Source organism: Mustela nigripes, chromosome 5 (assembly GCF_022355385.1).
Source record: "Mustela nigripes isolate SB6536 chromosome 5, MUSNIG.SB6536, whole genome shotgun sequence".
In the NCBI taxonomy this organism is placed as follows: domain Eukaryota; kingdom Metazoa; phylum Chordata; class Mammalia; order Carnivora; family Mustelidae; genus Mustela; species Mustela nigripes.
Genome location: NC_081561.1, coordinates 141,913,536 through 141,936,243, shown reverse-complemented (window position 1 = coordinate 141,936,243; position 22,708 = coordinate 141,913,536). Strand labels below are relative to the sequence as shown.

At 39.6% G+C, this 22,708-nt stretch overlaps 1 pseudogene; it reads left to right on the top strand.

Moving 5' to 3' along the window:
• The first annotated feature begins 17,491 nt into the window (after nucleotides 1-17,491).
• Nucleotides 17,492-17,657, top strand: LOC132017518 (large ribosomal subunit protein eL39-like; annotated as a pseudogene).
• The last annotated feature ends 5,051 nt before the right edge of the window (nucleotides 17,658-22,708 follow it).

Here is a 22,708-nt window from a genome sequence, read left to right as displayed (position 1 = left end):
TTTGTGTATCTATCATCTATCTATCTATCTATCATCTATCTATCTATAAATATATCATCTTCTTTACCCATTCATCTGTTAATGGACATCTTGGGTCTTTTTACAGTTTGGCTATTGTGGACATTGCTGCTATAAACACTGGGGTGCAACATGGCCCTTAGGATCACTACATTTGTGTCTTTGAGGCAAATACCCAGTAGCTCTCTTTTCAACAACCCGAGGAAGCTCCATACTGTTTTCCAGAGTGGCTGCACCAGCTTGCATTCTCATCAGCAGTGTAAGAGGTAAACAGATTTCTTTTGCACCTCCAACATTCATTGTTTGGCATCGTTATTGACATTCTCATGTGTTTATGTATTGTTTACATTACTCTGTTCTTGGCTCAGTCTCATAGGTAGAGTAGATGCATGCAAAAATTTGAATGATATGTTGGGTGTGTTGCAGCATTTTTAACAAACAAGGGCATTAAGGCCATGATTCCTTCAGAAGTAACTGGTTGCGATCAAACTTTCAGCTTGCATGGTTTTTGGAAGAAGTAATGACAAATTAGAAACTGACAACTGAAAAAGGAATATTTCAGTCAGAAGGTATGGTTTCTGCACTAGTGGATTCATTTGATTTGAACCCTATTTTTAGTAATCATGAGGTCATTATATCTCTGACTGATTAAACATAATTCTCACTGGGACGCCTGGGTGGCTCAGTAGGTTAAGCTGCTGCCTTCAGCTTGGGTCATGATCCCAGGATCTTGGGATCGAGTCCCACATGGGTCTTCTTGCTCAGCAGAGGAGCCTGCTTCTCCCTCTGCCTGCTCTGACTGCTGCTCCCCCTGCTTGTGCTCTCTCTCTGACAAATCAATAAATAAAATCTTAAAAAAAAACCCCATAATTCTCACTGTGATATGAGCATGTGTGTCCTTCTAGATGCACACATTGTCTCGTACCCACAATCATGAGGGTGAGTGAGATTCTGGGAACACAGGAAATCCTGCTCCAGTCAGGGTTTGGCACTTGAAAGCCCATCCAGCCTGGTGCCAATGTGTCTGGGCGGTACCTTGCCTTCCTCTTTGCTGAATTTTCCTCCTGACTTTGGTGACATCCTTTGTCTCTGGAGTTATGGCAGTTCCCACTGCAGGATCCACCCTAGGAGGGCCTCCCAGTGCTGTGCAGCCTCCAGAACCCAAAGGGTTGAATTTCATGAAAAGATGTTTCTTTTTGGTCTTGTAATGATGAAGGTGAAGGTGAACACATGGGCCATTAGCTTCATTTTCTGAGGATTTTTGAGGTCATGCTTTAAAAATTGTGAATGAAATTAACATCTCCATTTTATGTGGTGCATGTGTCCCACACGTGGAGTTCCTGTTTTCTTGCTTGGGTGGAGGAGAGCTGCGGAGGTGCTTTCCTCCCGGGAGCTCCTGAGGAGTTTAAAAAACAGAGGTTCTGGGTTGAATGAAAAGGTCTCTATTCTTTCTTAAACTATTCACAGGGTCTCATGCCAGAAAGCAAAACAAGATTGCTCCATTAGTCACCTAACAATGAAAGGAGAAAACCACCCACTTCTCCAATGCTTCCTTTCAAAGTAACCTCAAACACCCTGATGAATTCATGGAATTAATTAGAAACAATAGTAGTGACACAGTGAGATGGGTAGTATTGTCCCCAGATGACATTTCAGAATGCCCTGAGGATCCTCTACTCCCTCAGCCGTACTTCACTGCCCGCCTAGATGCAGACCCTCGTCCCTCCTGACAGTGGCTCAGGTGTCCCTTCCCCCATGTTGCCACTGTCAACCTGGGCCTTCTCAGGCATAATTTTCAGTCTTCAAGCACTCCAGGGACATTTAAAAATAGCTAGTCATAGGGTGCCTGGGAGGCACAGTCACCTCTGACTTTTGGTTTTGGCTCAGGTCATGAACTAAGGGTCCTGGGATTGAGCCCCGAGTTGGGCTCCATGCTTGGCAGGGAATCTGCTTGACACTCTCTCTCACCCTCTCCCTCTGCCCCTCCCACCTTCTCTCTAAAATAAATAAATCTGAAAAAAAAAAAAAAAAAAAAAGCTGGTGACATACTTGACCATAAATCTCAACAAATCCAAAAGATTAGCATCATCAATAATAAAAAGTCTGACCAAAATACAACAAAATGTGAAAGCAACAATGCAAAAGATATACAAAATGTGTTATGTAAGTATTTAAAAAATTCAACAAACACTTCTGAAAGATTCATAGTTCAAAGAAAGTCTCATAATAGCAAATTCAAATATTTTGAAGTGAATAACAATAAAACCACTACCAAAAATTGTGGGATGTAGCTGAAACAATATATATACAGGGAAACTTTTGGCTTTAAACGTGTACATCAAAAAAGGTTCATAGATCAGTGAGCCGAGTTTCAACTGAAAAGTAAGGGAAAGGACAGGAGAGCAAATCCCCAAAGGATAAAGACAAATATAAAGGACAAAGAACAGGAATCATAAAATAGCATTTTAAAAACCCACAGAGGAGTAAAATGAAACTAAGCTTTCTTTTTAAAAAATTTTTTAAAGATTTTATTTATGTATTTGACAGAGATCACAAGTACGCAGAGAGGCAGGCAGAGAGAGTGGAAGGGAAGCAGGCTCCCCGCTGAGGAAAGAGCCCGATGCGGGGCTCGATCCCAGGACCCTGGAATCATGATCTGAGCTGAAGGCAGAGGCTTTAACCCACTGAGCCACCCAGGCGCCCCAACACTAAGCTTTCTTATCTCTAGAAAGGAAGTGCTAAAATCCACTTGAAAGTGAAGTTATGAAAGTCACGTCATACATCGTACAAAAGCACTTTGTAAAAAGTAGAGAAATATTCATGTGCACTTCTGTCCTTGTTTAATTTTTCTAGCACATTCTTACTATTGACCTGCTCTGTGCCAGACAACTTGCCTGACAGCTGGAGTTCAATGCCTGTTGGGAACTTACCCTCTATAGGGGTAGTGGCAATTGTAATATCTACCCAATATGTCCCAAATCAGTATGTGTGGCAAAAGGGACATCCACTGTGTAATAGAGCCTAGGAGGTTATAAGTAGGAGCAGAAAATTTCTCTTCTTCCCTTCTAGGTTCTTTGGCTGGTCTAATAATTAAATTGGTACAGGACACATTAACAGGAGAAAAACAAAAGTTTATTAACATGTATATGCAGAGGCCAAGGGGAGGCTGTCTACAAAAGTCTTGGCACATTGATTATTTTATTTTTTGATTATTTTAAATAAAAATTACTTAAGAAACAGCCGGCTGCTAGAACACTCAAACCCTCCTCTGCCCCCCTGGAAAGCAGGAAACAAATCTCCCATATGAAAAATACCCTTCCTGTACTAAGAAGTAAAAAGATATTCCTAACCCCAGAGATCTGGAGTTTAAAGCCAAGAAAGCTGTAGAAACAGACCTTATTTTCCTCTATTCTACTACCTCAACCGAAATTTGCTTAGAATTCCCTACTAATTAAAACTCCCAAATACCTCTTTCATTACTCTGTTAATTCTTTACAAATTTATTGTCTCTTTGTTTAAAACGTATAAAAACTGTCTGCCTCGGTTATTTCCTTAGGGCTCAATTTCATTGGGTCTTCTTGTGCATGTAATAAAATGTCGGGTTTTTTTCTCCTTTAGCACGTCTCATGTAAAATTTAATATTTAGTCCAGCTGGAAGACCTTGAAGGGCAGAAGAAAACTTTCTTCCCCTACATATACACGGGGAGACACCCAGAAAAACTCTCTAAAATGGCTAAAGCCATCACTTTATTTTTATTTTTTTAGGATTATTTATTTACTTATTTATTTGAGATAGGGAGCAGTGGGGAGGGGCAGAGGGAGAGGGAAAAGCAGACTCCCCACTGAGCAAGGAACCTGACTTGGGGCTGAATCCCAGGACCCTGAGATCATGAACTGTAACAAAGGCAGATGCTTAACCCACTGAGCCATGCAGGTGCCCCCAAAGTCATCACTTTAAGTATCATCTTCCTCTAAAGACAAAATAAAATGTGGGGGGTGGGGATGGTTATGGGAGGTGATCAGGTGACCAAGAAAAGCACAATAAACGATGACAAGTTTGTTATGCAGATTTAAGTTGCTGTCTTCTCCACTGGTGAGAGTTTCTAGGGGCTTAGAGTCATCATCCTCTTCCTAGTACAGCAGAGAGAGTCCCCTTACACACACAAATGTCCCTTATAAAGGGTAATTTTGACTTGATTTCTAGAGTTTCTCCTGTGTTTGCAGTTTCTTAAAAATAATCAGCCTAAAATAATCCTTATGCCAAAGAGACCTATTTTGAGGTAGTAAATTCTGATCTCCTATACCTACTTAACGATGTTAAGAGTGTTCTGCTAGGAGATGAGGTTCAAGCAGAGGTCAGGAGGTGGGAAGGAGGGAGTAGTGTACCAGGTGAAGGGAAGAGCTTGTGGGACAGAAAGGGCCAGTGTGGCTGGAGCCCAGTGGGCTGTGGAGGGGGAGGGGGACACAGGTAGGAAGGAGCCACGTGGGCTCTGGTAGGCCATGTTTGGAGTTTTGCTTTCTAAGAGCAATGGGAAATAGCGGCAGTATTTAATTTGTGACAAGGAATGGATGAGAAGAGGGGAGGTGAGCATAGGGAACCATTTGGAAGGCTTGTGTGGGCCAGGTGAGAGATGAGCTGATGGCGGCTGGGATGAAGATGGCAGAGGCAGAGATGGGGAGAAGAGGTGGATTTGAGTAATATCTTGAAGATAAAATCTAGAGACAAGGGATATTGATCCAGATACCCTACTGGCCCCCATTGAAAGGGATGATCTAAGGGGTGTCTCTCTGGCATGCAGTCTTTGAATGTGGACCTACTGGCTTATCTACCAGACAGGGGCCCTGAAATGCTGTTCTTATGCACCCAGGGTCAAAAGACAGCAAGGCTGCTGACCTTCTGTTTATGACATAAGCCTATGTCATTGGTCTACCTTCTCTGATGATGATGGTCCTGTTGCATTTTCTGGGAAAAGTTGGCTGCTTGAACAGCTGCTCTGGTGGACCTAATGTTCCTCCTTTTTATAGTGATGGGATATAGCCAGAGGCCCACTGTACGTTATGAAACTTTTAATAAGTCCTATAAATAATACCCTACTTGTTGAAAACATTTATTATTTAGGATTTTAATTGCATTAATTTTATAAATTCAAAACTTACCTTGAAGCTGACAACAAGGAGGAAACTTATAAAACATGTGTTCTGTTAAAAGTCGAAATCTGAGTAATCCTATGCTGATTTTGGAGGTCTGGGTAATTAATACAGTTTGGGGAAGTGAATCTTAGTGGGTCACTTGTAGAATATCTTCATGAATAGGGTTTTCTGGGAAGATGTGCCAGATGCTCACCAAGCTTAAACCTTGGTGTAGTTAGTATACATTTCTTCCTGGGTGCACAGTCAGACTACAGTTCCCCGTCTCTCCTGCAGGTAGGTTAAGGCCACATGACCCAATGGAATTTGAGTGGAATTAAGGTGGATAATTTCCAGGACTTGCCTAGAAAAACCTCCCATGTAGGAGCCTGATCTTTTCTCCTTTCTGCTGACAGAATGGTGGGTCCTCAAATGACCTTGGGAATCAGCTGTCAAAGACGGCTCAGAGCCTAAACATCTACATGAACCGCACCCCACTTCCAGCTGGATTTTATATATGTGAGAAATAAACTTCTGCAACATTAAGCCACTGAAAGTTGGGAGTTTGTTATGTAGCAGTGGGCTGCAATTCTGTACTGGGCACTGAATTGTGTCCCCTGCCCCTGCCCCACTCAATTCATGTACTGAAGCCCTAACACCTAGTGGGATGGCATATGGAGACGAAGCCCTTTGGAAGTAATTAGGATTAGGTTTAAGGTCATGAGGTTGGGCCCTCATGATGTCATTAGTGGTTTGTAAGAAAAGGAAGAGAGAAAGCTGTCTTTCCGACGTGAGCACTGAGACAGAAGGCAAGCCAGGAAAGAAGGCTTTCACAGGAGCTGAATTGGCTGGCACCTTGATTTTGGATTGCCAGCCTCTAGAACTGTGAGAAATAAATGTTCTTTAAGCTGCCCAGTCTGTTACTTTGTGAAAGCAGCCCGAGCAGACACACGAATCTGACTAGCTAAGTACAGTTGAATCAGGTAGTCACATTCTGAGAATTCCTCCTAAAGATCTTTTGTTTTCCAACCATCTGGTTCAGTGTATCTACTTATTCTCACTTCCCTGTTTCTTCCAGGTTTCACTGGTCCCATATTTCTCAACTGTTCCCAAGCAAACACCATAGGCAGTAGAGAAAGAACAATGTGTACTGCCAGAATGCTTGGGGGCTTCCTGATGCTGCTTGGACTTGCCTTTGAAGTGAGTTTGTCTAAGAGTTCATGCTGGGTCTCTGGGAAGACCCCCCAGCAAACATAGTCCCTCCATCCTCTGCTCCCACTCCAGTTTCCCTGCCCTTGTTCTGAGGCTGATCATCAGGAGATCTGAATCAGTATCCTAGGAAAATCAAAGGCAAGAAATATCTTGACATAGAGCAAAAATAAGAAGAGATGGAAAGCAAGTGGAAAAGGATAAGAAACTTGGAAGATAGATCCTAAAACATTTTTTTTATTAACATATAATGTATTACTTGCCCCAGGGGTATAGGTCTGAATCATCAGGTTTACACATTTCACAGCACTCACCATAGCATATACCCTCCCCAAACCCCCAGCACCCCCTAGTTTGTTTTGTGAGATTTAGAGTCCCTTATGGTTTGTCTTCCTCTTGATCCCATTTTTTTCATTTTTTCCTTCCCTACCCCCACAACCCACCACCGTGCCTCTCAAATTCCTCATATCAAAGAGATAATATGATAATTGTCTTTCTCTGATTGACTTATTTCATTCAGCATAATACCCTCTAGTTCCATCCACATCATTGCAAATGGCAAGATTTTGTTTCTTTTGATGGCTGCATAGTATTCTTCTCTCTCTCTCTCTCTCTCTCTCTGTGTGTGTGTGTGTGTTGTGTGTGTGTTTGTGTGTTTGTGTGAATATATCTCACATCTTCTTTATCTATTCATCTGTTGATGGACATCTATGTTTTTTCCATAGTTTGGTTATTGTGGACATTGCTGCTATAAATATTTGGGTGCACGTGCCCCTTCAGATCCCTACGTTTGTATCTTTAGGGTAAATACCAGTAGTGTGATTGCTGGGTGTAGGGTAGCTCTATTTTCAACTTTTTGAGGAACCTCCATGCTGTTTTCCAGAGTCTCTGCACCAGTTTGCATTCCCACCAACAGTGCAGGAGGGTTCCCCTTTCTCCACATCCTCGCCAACATCTGTCATTTCCTGACTTGTTAATTTTAGCCATTCTGGCTGGCGTGAGGTGGTATCTCATTGTGGTTTTAATTTGTATTTCCTTGATGCTGATTGATTTCATGTGTCTTTTGGTCATTTGGATGTCGTCTTTGCAGAAATGTCTGTTCATGTCCTCTGCCCATTTCTTGATTGGATTATTTGTTATTTGGGTGTTGAGTTTGATAAGTTCTTTTTTTTTTTTTTTTGATAAGTTCTTTATAGATTTTGGGTACTAGCCCTTTATCTGATATGTCATTTGCAAATATCTTCTCCCATGCTGTCAGTTGTCTTTTGGTTTTGTTGACTGTTTCCCTTGCTGTGCAAAAGCTTTTGATCTTGATGTGGTCCCAATAGTTCATTTTTTCCCTTGCTTCCCTTGCCTTCGGTGATGTTTCTAGGACGAAGTTGTTGCAGATGAGGTTGAAGATGTTGTTGCCTGTGTTCTCCTCAAGGATTTTGATGGGTTCCTGTCTCACATTGAAATCTTTCATCCATTTTGAGTCTATTTTCATGTGTGGTGTAAGGAAATGGTCCAGTTTCATTTTTCTGCATGTGGCTGTCCAATTTTCCCAACATCATTTGTTGAAGAGACTGTCTTTTTTTCCATTGGACATTCTTTCCTGCTTTGTCAAAGATTAGTTGACCATAGAGTTGAGGGTCTATTTCTGGGCTCTCTATTCCATCCTATTGATCTATGTGTCTGTTTTTGTGCCAGTACCATACTGTCTTGATGATGACAACTTTGTAATAGAGCTTGAAGTCTGGAATTGTGATGCCACCAACTTTGGCTTTCTTTTCAACATTCCTCTGGCTATTCGGGGTCTTTTCTGGCCCCATTTAAAATTTTAGGATTATTTGTTCCATTTATTTGAAAAAAATGGATGGTATTTTGATAGGGATTGCATTAAACATATACATTGCTTTACATAGTTTAGAAATTTTCACAATATTTGTTCTTTCAATCCATGAGCATGGAACATTTTTCCGTTCCTTTGTGTCCTCCTTAATTTCTTTCATGAGCACTTTATAATTTTTTGAGTACATATTCTTTGCCTCTTTGGTTAGCTTTATTCCTAGGTATCTTATTGTTTTGGGTGAAGTTGTAAATGGGATCAACTCCTTACTTTCTTTTTCTTCTGTCTTGCTGTTGGTGTATAGAAATACAACTGATTTCTGTGCATTGATTTTATATCCTGACACTTTACTGAATTCCTATACATGTTCTAGCAGTTTTGGAATGGAGTCTTGGGTTTTCCACATAAAGTATCATATCATCTGCAAAGAATGAAAGTTTGACCTCTTCTTTGCCAATTCGGATGCCTTTTATTTCTTTTTTCATCTGATTGCCAAGGCTTGGACTTCTAATACTTTGTTGAATAGCAGTGATAGTGGATATCCCTGCTGTGTTCCTGACCTTAGGGGAAAAGCTCTCAGTTTTCCCCCATTGAGAATGGTATTTGCTGTGGGTTTTTTGTAGGTGGCTTCGATGATATTGAGGTATGTACCCTCTATCCCTACACTTTGAAGAGTTTTGATCAAGAAAGGATGCTGTACTTTGTCAAATGCTTTTTCAGCATCTATTGAGAGTATCATATGGTTCTTGTTCTTTCTTTTATTAATGTAAGTGTATCACATTGATTGATTTGTGGTTGTTGAACCAACCTTGCAGCCCAGGAATAAATCCCAGTTGGTGGTGGTGAATAATCCTTTTTATGTACTGTTGGATCCTATTGGCTAGTATTTTGGCAAGAATTTTCGCATCTGTGTTCATTAAGGATATTGGTCTGTAATTCTCTTTTTTGATGGGGTCTTTGTCTGGTTTTGGGATCAAGGTAATGCTGGCCTCATAAAATGAGTTTGGAAGTTTTCTTTCCATTTCTATTTTTTTTGGAACAGTTTCAGGAGAATAGGGATTAATTCTTCTTTAAATGTTTGGTAGAATTCCCCTGAGAAGCCATCTGGCCCTGGGCTCCTGTTTGTTGGGAGATTTTTGATGACTGTTTCAATATCCTTACTGGGTATGGGTCTGTTCAAGTTTTCTCTTTCTTCCTGGTTCAGTTTTCATAGTTTATATGTCTCTAGGAATGCATCCATTTCTTCCAGATTGTCAAATTTGCTGGCATGTAATTGCTCATAATATGTTCTTATAATTGTATTTCTTCGGTGTTGGTTATGATCTCTCCTCTTTCTTTTTAAAAAATTTTTTTATTTTTTAAAATTACTTTTCAATGCCCTAGAATTCATTTTTTATGCACCACACCGTGTGCTCCACACAATACGTACCCTCCACAATACCCATCACCAGGCTGGCCCAACTTCCCACCTCCTGCCCCTTCAAAACCCTCAGATTGTTTTTCAGAGTCCATAGTCTCTCATGGTTCATCTCTTCCTCCAATTTCCCTCAACTCCCTTCTCCTCTCCATCTCCCCATGTCCTCCATGTTATTTGTTATGCTCCACAAATAAGTGAAACCATATGATAATTGACTCTATCTGCTTCACTTATTTCACTCAGCATCATCTCTTCCAGTCCCGTCCATATTGCTACAAAAATTGGGTATTCATCCTTTCTGATGGAAGCATAATATTCCATAGTGTATATGGACCACATCTTCCTTATCCAGAACCAAGAACCAAGGGCATCTTGGTTCTTTCCACAGTTTGGCACCTGTGGCCATTGCTGCTATGAACATTGGGGTACAGATGGCTCTTCTTTTCACTACATCTGTATTTTGGGGGTAAATACCCATTAGTGCAATTGCAGGATCATAGGGAAGCTCTATTTTTAATTTCTTAAGGAATCTCCACACTGTTCTTCAAGTTGATCTCTCCCCTTTCATTCATGATTTTATTGATTTGGGCCCTTTATCTTTTCTTTTGGATAAGTCTGGCTAGGGGTTTATCAATCTTATTAATTCTTTCAAAGAACCAGCTCCTAGTTTTGTTGATTTGTTCTTCTGTTCTTTAGTCTCTATTTCATTGATTTCTGCTCTGATCTTTATGATTTCTTTTCTCCTGTTGGGTTTAGGCTTTCTTTGCTGTTCTTTCTCTTGCTCCTTTGGTGTAGGGTTAGGTTGTGTACTTGAGACCTTTCTTGTTTCTTGAGAAAGGCTTGTATCACTATATACTGTCCTCTCAGGATAGCCTTTGTTGTGTCCCACAGATTTTTTTAAAATTTATTTTTTATTTATTTTCAGAATAACAGTATTCATTATTTTTGCACCACACCCAGTGCTCCATGCAATCTGTCCCCTCTATAATACCCACCACTGGGTACCCCGACCTCCCAACCCCGCCCCTTCAAAACCCTCAGATTGTTTTTCAGAGTCCATAGTCTCTCATGGTTCACCTCCCCTTCCAATTTCCCGCAACTCCCTTCAGATTTTGAACAGTTGTGTTTTCATTTTCATTTGTTTCCATGAATTTTTTTAATTCTTCTTTAATTTCTTGGTTGACCCATTCATTCGTTAGTAGGATGCTATTTAGCCTCCATGTACTCAAGTTCTTTCCAATTTTCCTCTTGTGATTGAGTTCTAGCTTCAGAGCACTGTGGTCTGAAAATATGCAAGGAATGATCCCAATCTTTTCATACTGGTTGAGACCTGATTTGTGACCCAGGATGTGGTCTATTCTGGAGAATGTTCCATGTGCGCTAGAGAAGAATGTGTATTCTGTTGCTTTGGGATGGAATTTTCTGAATATATCTGTGATGTCCATCTGTTTTCAGTGTGTCATTTAAGGCTTTTATTTCCTTGTTGATCTTTTGCTTGGACGATCTGTCCATTTCAGTGAGGGGGGGGTGTTAAAGTTCCCTACTATTATTGTATTATTGTTGATGTGTTTCTTTGGTTGTTGTTATTAATTGGTTTATATAGTTGGCTGCTCCCATGTTGGGGGCATAGATATTTGAAATTGTTAGATCTTCTTGTTGGACAGACCATTTGAGTATGATATAGTGTCCTTCCTCATCTCTTACTATAGTCTTTGTTTCAAATCCAATTTATCTGATGTAAGGGTTGCCACCCCACCTTTCTTTTGATGTCCATTAGCATGGTAAATTATTTTCCACCCCCTCACTTTATTTTTAAAATTTTCTCCATCCCCTCACTTTAAATCTGGAGGTGTATTTGGGTGTAAAATGAGTCTCTTGCATATATATATATATATATATATATATATATATATATATATATATAAAATCTTTGGGTCTTTTTAAAAAAAAAAAATCCAATCTGTATTGCCTGTAAGGTGACTGTTACTGTATATTGCTTCTATTCTGTTCTGGTATATGTTACTTTTAGGCTCTCTTGCTTAGAGGACCCCTTTCAATATTTCTTGTAGGGGTGGTTTGGTGATGGCAAATTTTTTTAGTTTCTGTTTGTCCTGGAAGGTTTTTACCTCTCCTTCTATTTTCAATGGCAGCCTAGCTGGGTATAGTATTCTTGGATACATATTTTCCTCATTTAATGCCCTGAATAGATCATGCCAGTCCTTTCTGGTCTTTGGATCTCTGTGGATAGGTCTGCTGCCAATCTAATATTTCTACTGTTACAGGTTACAGACCTCTTGTCCCAAGCTCCTTTCAGGGTTTTCTCTTTGTCTCTGAGATATGTAAGTTTTATTATTAGATGTCAGGGTGTTGACCTATTTTTACTGATTTTAAGGGGGTTTCTCTGTGCCTCCTGGATTTTGGTGCCTGTTCCCTTCCCCAAACTATGTAAGTTCTCTGCTAAAATTTTCTCCAATGTACCTTCTGTCCCTCACTCACTTTCTTCTTCTTCTGGGATCCCAATTATTCTAACATTGTTTTACTTTATGGTATCACTTACCTCTTGAATTCTTCCCTCATAGTCCAGTAGTTGTTTATCTCTCTTTTCCTCAGCTTCTTTAGTGTCCACCATTTGGTCTTCTATATCACTAGTTCTCTCTTCTGCCTCATTTATCCAAGTAGTTAGAGCCTCCATTTTTGATTGCACCTCATTAATAAACATTTTGATTTTTACTTGTTTAGATTTTATTTCTCCAGAAAGGGTTTCTCTAATATCTTCCATGCCTTTTTTGAGCCCAGCTCGCACCTTGAGAATCAGCGTTCTGAACTCTAGTTCTAACATCTTGCTAATGTCCATGTTGATTAGGTCCTTGGCAGTCAGTACTGCTTCTTGTTCTTTTATTGAGGTGAGTTTTTCAGTTTTGTCATTTTGCCAGAGAGGAATAGATGAATGAGAGAACAAAATGCTAAAAGGGTAACAATGACTCCAGAAAAATATATACTAAGCAGATCAGAAGAGACCTGAAACTGGGCAAAAAGAAAAGAAAAACCCTTGCAACCCAGGGATAAATCCCACCTGGTCATGGTGGATAAGCTTTTTAATGTACTGCTGGATCCTATTAGCTAGGATCTTGTTGAGAATCTTGGAATCCATATTCAACAGGGATATTTGCCTGAAATTCTCCTTTTTGGTGGGGTTTTGCCTGGTTTGGGGATTAGGGTAATGCTGGCTTCATAAAAAGACTCTGGAGTTTTCCTTCTGCTTCAGTGTTTTGAAACAGCTTCAGGAGAATAGGCATTATTTCTTCTTTGAATGTTTGGTAGAATTTCCCCAGGGAATCCATCAAGTCCTGGGCTCTTGTCTTGTCTTTTTTGGGCGGTTTTTGATCACTGCTTCAATCTCGTTACTAGATATTGGTCTATTCAGGTTATCAATTTCTTCCTGATTCAGTTTTGAAAGTCAATAGTTTTCCAGGAATGCATCCATTTTGTCTAGGTTGCTTATTGGCATATAACTGTGATAATAATTTCTGATGATTGTTTCTATTTCCTTGGTATTAGTTATGATCTCTCCTTTTTCATTCATAATTTTATTAATTCAGGTCTTCTCTCTTTTCTTTTGGATTAATTTGGCCAATGGTTTATCAATCTTATTGATCCTTTCAAAAAGCCAGCTTCTAGTTTCATTGATGTGTTCTACTGTATCCCTAGTTTCTATCTCATTGATCTCTGCTCTAGTCTTGATTATATCCCTTCTTGTGTGTGGATTTGGCTTAATTTGTTGTTGTTTCTCCAGTTCCTTAAGGTGTAAAGAGAGCTGGTGCATTCTGGATTTTTCAATTTTTTTGAGGGAGTCTTGGATGGCTATGTATTTCCCCCTTAGGACTGCCTTTGTTGTATCTTATATGTGGTAGGACAAATCAATAAAAGAAGAGAGAAGAACCACATGGTCCTCTCAATTGATGCAGAATGAGCATTTGACAAAATCCAGCATCCCTTCCTGATTAAAATGCTTCAAAATATAGGGATAGAGGGAACATTCCTCAACTTCATAAAATCTATCTATGAAAAACCCAGAGCAAATATCATCCTTAATGGGGAAAAGCTCACAGCCTTCCCGTTGAGATCAGGAACACAACAAGGATGCCCACTCTCATCACTCTTGTTCAACATAGTATTAGAAGTCCCAGCAACAACAATCAGACAACAAAGAGAAATAAAAGCTATTCAAATTGGCAATGAAGAAGTCAAGCTCTCTCTTCACAGATGACAGGATACTTTATATGGAAAACCTAAAAGATTCCACCCCCAAACTACTAGAACTCATACAGCAATTCAGTAATGTGGCAGGACACAAAGTCAATGTACAGCAATCAGTTGCTTTCTTATACACTAACAATAAAAATACAGAAAGGGAAATTAGAGAATCGATTCCATTTACTATAGCGCCAAGAACCATAAGATAGCTGGGAATAAACCTAACCAAAGAGGTAAAGGATCTGTACTCGAGGAACTACAGTACACTCATGAAAGAAACTGAAGAAGACACAAAAAGATGGGAGACCATTCCATGTTCATGGATCGGAAGAATAAACATTGTTAAAATGTCTATACTGCCTAGAGCAATCTGTACTTTCAATGCCATTCCAATCAAAATGCCACCAGCGTTTTTCAAGGAGCTGGAGCAAACAATCCTAAAATTGGTATGGAACCAGAAGAGACCCCAAATTGCTAAGGAAATGTTGAAAAAGAAACACAAAATTAGGGTCATCATGTTGATTGATTTCAAGCTTTACTACAAAGTTGTGATCACCAAGACAGCATGGTACTGGCACAAAAACAGATACATAGACCAGTGGAACAGAGTAGAGAGCCCAGATATGGACCCTCAACTCTATGGTCAAATAATATTCAACAAAGCAGGAAAAAATACACAGTGAGAAAAAAACAGTCTCTTCAATAAATGGTGCTGGGAAAATTGGACAGCTATATGTAGAAGAATGAAATTTGACCATTCTCTTACACCATACACAAAGATAAACTTGAAATGGATAAAAGACCTCAATGTGAGGCAGGAATCCATCAAAATCCTATGGGAGAGCATAGGCAGTAACCTCTTTGACATCGGCCACAGCACCTTCTTTCAAGATATGTCTCCAAAGGCAAAGGAAACAAAAGCAAAAATGAACTTTTAGGATTTCATCAAGATCAAAAGCTTCTGCATAGCAAAGGAAACAGTCAGCAAAACAAAGAGGCCACCCACGGAATGGGAGAAGATATTTGCAAATGACAGTACAAAGGGCTGATATCCAAGATCTATAAAGAACTCCTCAAACTCAACACCCAAGAAAACATAATCACGTCAAAAAATGGGCATAAGACACAAACAGACACTTCTCCAATTAAGACATACAAATGGCTATCAGACACGTGAAAAAATGTTTATCATCACTAGTCATCAGGGAGATTCAAATCAAAGCTACACTGAGATACCGCTTTACACCAGTTAGAATGGCCAAAATTAACAAGACAGGAAACAACATGTGTTGGAGGGGATGTGAAGAAAGGGGAACCCTCTTGCACTGTTGGTGGGAATGCAAGTTGGTGCAGCCACTTTGGAAAACAGTGTGGAGATTCCTTAAGAAATTAAAAATAGAGCTTCCCTATGACCCTGCAATTGCATTACTGGGTATTTATCCCAAAGTTACAGATGTAGTGAAAAGAAGGGCCATCTGTATCCCAATGTTCATAGCACCAATGACCACAGTTGTCAAACTGTGGAAAGAATCAAGATGCCCTTCAATGGACGAATGGATAAGGAAGATGTGCTCCATATACACTATGGAGTATTATGCCTCCATCAGAAAGGATGAATACCCAACTTTTGTATCAACATGGATGGGACTGGAAGAGATTATGCTGAATGAAATAAGTCAAGCAGAGAGAGTCAATTATCATATGGTTTTACTTATTTGTGTAGCATAAGGAATAACACAGTGGGCATGGGGAGATGGAGAGGAGAAGGGAGTTGGGGGAAATTGGAGGGGGAAACGAACCATGAGAGACTGGACTCTGAGGAACTAACTGAAGGTTTGGGAGGGGAGGTGGGTGGAAGCCTGGTGATGGGTATTGTCGAGGGCACATATTGCAGGGAGCACTGGGAGTGGTGCATAAAAAGTGAATTCTGGAACACTAAAAAAAAAGTAAAGAAAAAAAAAAGAATCATGGGAAAAAAGCATGAATTATATGTGCTGTATTTCCCTAGTGCTGGAGATTTGCAGTTCTCATTGATCAGTAAACTTGGTCTTGGCTGACGTTCTAGCTCATCTTCTGGGAGAGGGGGCTCTTGTGATTCTCAAATGTCTTTGCCCCAGACAAACTTGCATCACCCTTGCCAGGGGCTAGGATAAGCAATCTGCTCAGGTTTGCTCTGGGGAGCTTTTGTTCCCTGAATACTTTCTGTACAGCTTTGGTGGGCCAGAATGAAAATCGTACCTCCCAATCTCCAACACAGTGGACCTGAGAGCTCAGGGCGCCACTCCTCAGTGAGCCCTTAGAGAAAAACTGTCAATTATTCCTGTCTTTCTGGTCTCCAGCTGCACTCTGAGCTCACCTGGCCTGTGACCAAGTGTTTCTATCTTTGGCACATCACCCTGTTTGGAGTTTCCAAACCAGCAGATTCTTACAGTGCCCTCCCATGCTGTTCCTCCTGTTGGAGGAAGTGGAGTGGTGTCCCCAGATCTGCCACTTGTGGGGTCCCTGCTTGAAGAGTAGTGGCCTGACTGTGCCAAGGGTCATGGTTTATGGCAACCCTGAGCTGAGAGCCTTCTCTTCGGGTCCATCTCTGCAGCCAGCCTTCCTGCTCTGATACTTGGAAGCTCCACCACACTTAGTCACCCCTGGTCTTTCTGTGACACTTAGGGTTCTGAGACCACATTGTCCCAGCGAGGGTTCCATCTCTTGCTTAGCCACTGGAGCAACATTCCTCAGTAGAGCAGACTTCTGAAAGTTCTGATTTTGTGCTCTGTTGCTCTATCACTTGCTGGGAGCCCGCTGATGGACCACCTCCCCCCCGCCCCACGTTCTATCTTCCCATATATCACCTCAGATTCACTTATCTACATGTCTTACCGCCAGAAAGTGGTTGCATTTCTGTTCATAGAGTTGTGCTATTCTTTTCTTTGATCTCCTGTTGAGTTCATAGGTATTCAGAATGGTTTGATAACTAGCTGAATTCCTGGGACTAGATGAAATTTACGTCTCCTACTTTTCTGCCATCTTGCTAGCCCCCTCTACTGTGTTTCTTCATGGCTTTATGTCTCATATCTTTTCAGTCCTGAATACTATTCCATTGCCTGGACATACCATGTTTATATATCCATTCACCTACCGAACAACATCTTAGTTATTTCCAAGTTTTGACAATTATGAATAACCTCCCATAAATATTGGAGGGTGGGTTTTTTATGTTGGGATAAGTTTTCATTTCTCTTGAGTAAATATTAAGGAATGCAATTGCTGGATTGTATGGTGAGAATATATTTAGTTTTGTAAGAAGATGCCAAAGGGTCTTCCAGAGTGGCTGCCCTGTACTGCATGCCCACCAGAAGTGAATGAGAGCTGTTGTTGGTCCACATCCTCAGCAGCACTTGGTGTTGTCAGTGTTCCAGGTTTTGGCCATGCTAGTAGGTATGTAGTGGCATCTCATCTTTGTTTTAAGTTGTATCTTCCTGATGACATGTGATATGGAGCATTTATCAATGTTTGCTTGCCATTTGTATATTGTCTTTGATGAGGTATCTATTCAGATCTTTGGTACATTTTAAAATTGGGTTGTTTGACTTCTTTCTCTTTTTTGCCACCATCCTGCTGTGTGCCACTCACTGTTACTGACCATGTCTTCTCACAAGACTTTCAGGATGAAGCAATTCCTGGCCAAGAAACAAAAGCAGAGTTAACAAATTCCCCAGTGGATTTGGATGAAAACTGGTAATAAAATCAGGTACAACTCCAAGGGGAGGCACTGGAGGAGAACAAGGCTGGGTCTCTAAGGCGTCCCACATCATGAGATGACACACCTAATTGGCACCACGTAATTAATTAATTAATTAATTAATTAAGCTCCTTGAAGATCATGTGTTCTATTCTGTCACCCTGTAAACACCTTTCTACCTGGCCAATAGATACCTTTGATCAGGGAAATGATTTTTCTGTTACTATACCTCTGCACCAGTGGGTTGGCTTGATAATAAATGTGAGGTCTTTCAGCAGTAAAAAAAAAAAAAAAATTGGGTTGTTTGTTTTCTTAGTTGTGAGTTTGAAAGTTCTTTGCATAATTTTGATAACAGCTCATAATTTTGATAACAGCATATAATTAAGTGTTATATGCAACTGATGAATAACTAAATCCTATCCCTGAAACTGATAATACACTATAAGTTAACTAAATTGAATTTCAGTTAAAAAATTAAAAGACATTTAATAATAGTCGTTTATCAAATATGTGTTTTTCAAATGTTTTTTTCCCAAGTCTGTGGCTTGTTTTCTCATTTTCTTGAAAATCTGCTTTTTTAAGAGTTAGCCAGGTTTGAGGCCAATTTGTTGAGAGAAAGCATCTGTCCAGGCATTTCTAGTAACAATGCAGAACTCTAAGAATAGAGGGAAAAATATTTCTCTAAATGCCTCTAGGCAGAAGGAATAAGGAAAGAGTCAGATCTGCTGAGGATTCCACATGTGACCCCCTTTTTGATATTCCTTTCATGGCTCTGGCATGTCTTAACATCCCTCCTTTATATGGCTTTTCCCCTAACAAATATTTGTACTCTGGATATAAATATACATATCCAGACCCAACAGTTATACTTCTAGGAACCAAAATCTATAGAAATAAAAACACTGGGTAGTAATAACACATGTGTAAGGATGTCTATAGCGGCAAGAAAAAAAAGTAAACGAAGGGAATACTTACTATCAGTGAAGTGGTCAAGCTGTTTATGGGATAGATTAAAGTATTACACAAGCATTAAAGAGGATGAAGGAAAATATGCCAGTGGACTTGATAGTGATGAGTGAGAAAATCAAGAATCAGAAAACTGTGATATGTTCACAGCACATGTGCATGGTGCATGTTTATAAGTGTAACTATATGGAACTAGCACAGGAACTTTATTAATTGTTTACCACATAATCTATAATGCTTAGGAGACCAGTGTAAATTTAGAGAAAAAATTAGAAAGGTAGATACCAGATTGAACGAATACCAGTGTATGTGGTTAAATGGGTGAAAGGGGTCCAAGAAAAAAATGGTTTATATATTACCATATTTACATATTTATGTAGCAGTCTATATATGTATGTTTGAAGAAATCTTTTTTAAATTAAAAAATTTAGCTTATTTATTCATCTTAGAGAGAGAAAGAGAACATTAGTGGGGGTGCAGAGGGAAAGGGAAAGAGAATCTTAAGCAAACCTCATACTGAGTGTATGGAGTCCCACCTGGGACTTGATGTGGGGCTCAACTTGGGGCTCAATTTTAAGACCCTGAGATCATGACCTGAGCTGAAACCAAGGGTCAGATGCTTAATTGACTGCACTACTCAGGCATCTCTGTTTGAAGAAAAAATATTTTTAAAGGTTTCATTTATTTATTTGGAAGAAAGAGAGAGTGAGTGAAAGAGTGCACAGCAGGGGGAGGGGTAGAGGGAGAAGCAGACTCCCTATGAGCAGGGAGTCTGATGTGGGACTGGGCCCCAGGACCCTGGGATTGTGACCCAAGCTGAAGAGATGATTATACTTAACAAACTGAGCCATCCAGGTGCCCCTGAAGAAATTTTTAAAAGTAAAATAAACTAAAAAATTTGTGCAAACTTTATGTTCTACTTCATTGTGTATTTATGTTTATACACAATATTTATATTCATTAATTTAAAAATATTTTATTTTTTATTTATTTTTTATGTTAATAATTTTTAAAAAATTTATTTATTTTTTTCAGTATAACAGTATTCATTGTTTTTGCACCACACCCAGTGCTCCATGCAATCCATGCCCTCTCGAAAATATTTTAAATTACTTATATGGAGCTCTCTCAAAAGATTTATTCTCAATTCAAAGAGAGACTGTGGTATCAAAGAATGGTTAATTTTTAGGTGTGGTTATGGTAGACCAACTCCTGATCTTTGTGAAATACACACCAAAGTATTTATGAATAAACTGATAGAATGTCTGGGTTGGGTATGTGCAGCAAGACTGGTTTGTACTGATAATTGCCGAAGCTGGGTGATGGAGACATGGAGGATTCATTATATTTTTATTGTATACTATCATATTATTGAAATTTGCCATACAAAGTGTTTTTTTGTAAATTTTTAAAAAAAATTTTATTTTTTCAGTGTAACAGTATTCATTATTTTTGCACCACACCCAGTGCTCCATGCAATCTGTGCCATCTCTAATACCCACCACCTGGTTCCCCCAACCTCCCACCCCCCGCCCCTTCAAAACCCTCAGATTGTTTTTTAGAGTCCATAGTCTCTTATAGTTCACCTCTCCTTTCAATTTCCCTCAACTCCCTTCTCCTCTCCATCTCCCGTTGTCCTCCATGCTATTTGTTATGCTCCACAAATAAGTGAAACCATATGATAATTGACTCTCTGCTTCACTTATTTCACTCAGCATCATCTCTTCCAGTCCCATCCATGTTGCTACAAAAGTTGGGTATTCATACTTTCTGATGGAACCATAATACTCAATAGTGTATATGGACCACATCTTCCTTATCCATTTGTCCGTTGAAGGGCATCTAGGTTCGTTCCTCAGTTTGGTGACCATGGCCATTGCTGCTATAAACATTGGTGGTACAGATGGCCCTTCTTTTCACTACATCTGTACCTTTGGGGTAAATACCCAGTAGTGCAATGGCAGGGTCATAGGGAAGCTCTATTTTTAATTTCTTGAGGAATCTCCACACTGTTCTCCAAAGTGGCTGCACCAACTTGCATTCCCACCAACAGTGGAAGAGGGTTCCCCTTTCTCCACATCCCCTCCAACACATGTTGTTTCCTGTCTTGCTAATTTTGGCCATTCTAACTGGTGTAAGGTGGTATCTCAATGCGGTTTTAATTTGAATCTCCCTGATGGCTAGTGATGATCATTTTTTCAATGCCTGATAGCCATTTGTATGTCTTCATTGGAGTAGTGTCTGTTCATATCTTCTGCCCATTTTTTGATATGATTGTCTGTTTTGTGTGTGTTGAGTTTGAGGAGTTCTTTATAGATCCTGGATATTAACCTTTTGTCTGTACTGTCATTTGCAAATATCTTCTCCCATTCCATGGGTTGCCTCTTTGTTTTGTTGGCTGTTTCCTTTGCTGTGCAGAAGCTTTTGATTTTGATGAAGTCCCAAAAGTTCATCTTCGCTTTTGTTTCCTTTGCCTTTGGAGACATATCTTGAAAGAAGTTGCTGTGGCTGATATCGAAGAGGTTACTTCCTATGTTCTCCTCTAGGATTCTGATGGATTCCTGTCTCACGTTGAGAAGACACAAAAAGATGGAAGACCATTCCATGTTCTTGGATTGGAAGAATAAACATTTTTAAAATGTCTATACTGTCTAGAGCAATCTATACTTTTAATGCCATTCCGATCAAAATTCCAGCAGTATTTTTCAAAGAGCTTGAGCAAATAATCCAGAAATTTGTATGGAATCAGAAGAGACCCTGAATCACTAAGGAAATGTTGAAAAACAAAAATACAACTGGGGGGCATCACGTTACCTGATTTCAAGCTTTACTACAAAGCTGTGATCACCAAGACAGCATGGTACTGGCATAAAAACAGACACATAGACCAGTGGAACAGAGTGGAGAGCCCAGATATGGACCCTCAACTCTATGGTAAATTAATTTTCGACAAAACAGGAAAAAATATACAGTGGAAAAAAGACAGTCTCTTCAATAAATGGTGCTGGGAAAAACTGGACAGCTATATGCAGAAGAATGAAACTCAACCATTCTCTTACACCATACACAGAGATAAACTCAAAATGGATAAAAGATATCAACGTGATACAAAGTGTTTAAAATGGAGAATGTAGCATTTTCATGATTAACTCTTTTTATCTAACTCTCAAGCAGTAATGTATTCCAGAAGATTCCTTAAATTTTTACTGTTTGCTTTGTACTTGTTAATTAACTTGATTATTTGGAGTACTATCACTTCAGAATATAAATAAAATCATTTTCCCTAATCAATAATAATCTTTATTATTAAGGCAAAAAGATCAAACTGAATTTCACCTTTTGTCAGATAATTTTTTCTTTCCACTTGAAGAGAGATGACAACCCAATCCTATATTTGAGAGTTATGACCACCACCTACCTGGCTTCAACTTCCATCTGTTTGGTACCTTAAGTGTGAGAATTGCCTTCTGTTATTTCTACAAATGTCTTAAAATGTAGGCATTTTCATGTTGTCTTAAAAAGAAGGTCCTTTCAACAACCAAAAAGAGGCATCCACTGACTGAGTCAATCAGTTATTACTGGCACTACACTATAGTCAAGGAGATGAGTGTAATAAATTATCATGCTTGATAAGATGGGGTAAGACCTCAATATGTAGAGAGACTATACACGCTGAAGCTGGTCCTCTAATAAGTTCCTTTCCTCTATCTTTTTGTTCTTAAGGTCAAACAGTTTCCCATGGGATTCTTTCTAATTCGATGCTTAGGATGCTCTGAGAGCAATATGCAGCTCAAAGCTAATATGTGGAATATTCCCATTTCTGTAATACTGTGATTTATAAGGAATTGATATATTTGGCCATTCAGATGACCAAAATATATTTCTCATATATATTTGGTCTTTACCCATGGTCCCTGGATCATAGGCCCTCAAACTTTTAGAATCTCCTGAGGCACTAGAGCAATGGGAACATCTCTTGTTATATATTAAATATATACAATATTTTGTCTCTTGTCTTCAGTTCCTGAAAATGCTTTAGAGTCATGAAGGTGAAATGGGTGTCTTGTTATCCATATCAAGCCCCTTACTATCCCAACTGACTTTATGCTCATGGGGCAGCCTCCAAGGATGGAGGCTGATTGCAAAGGGGAAC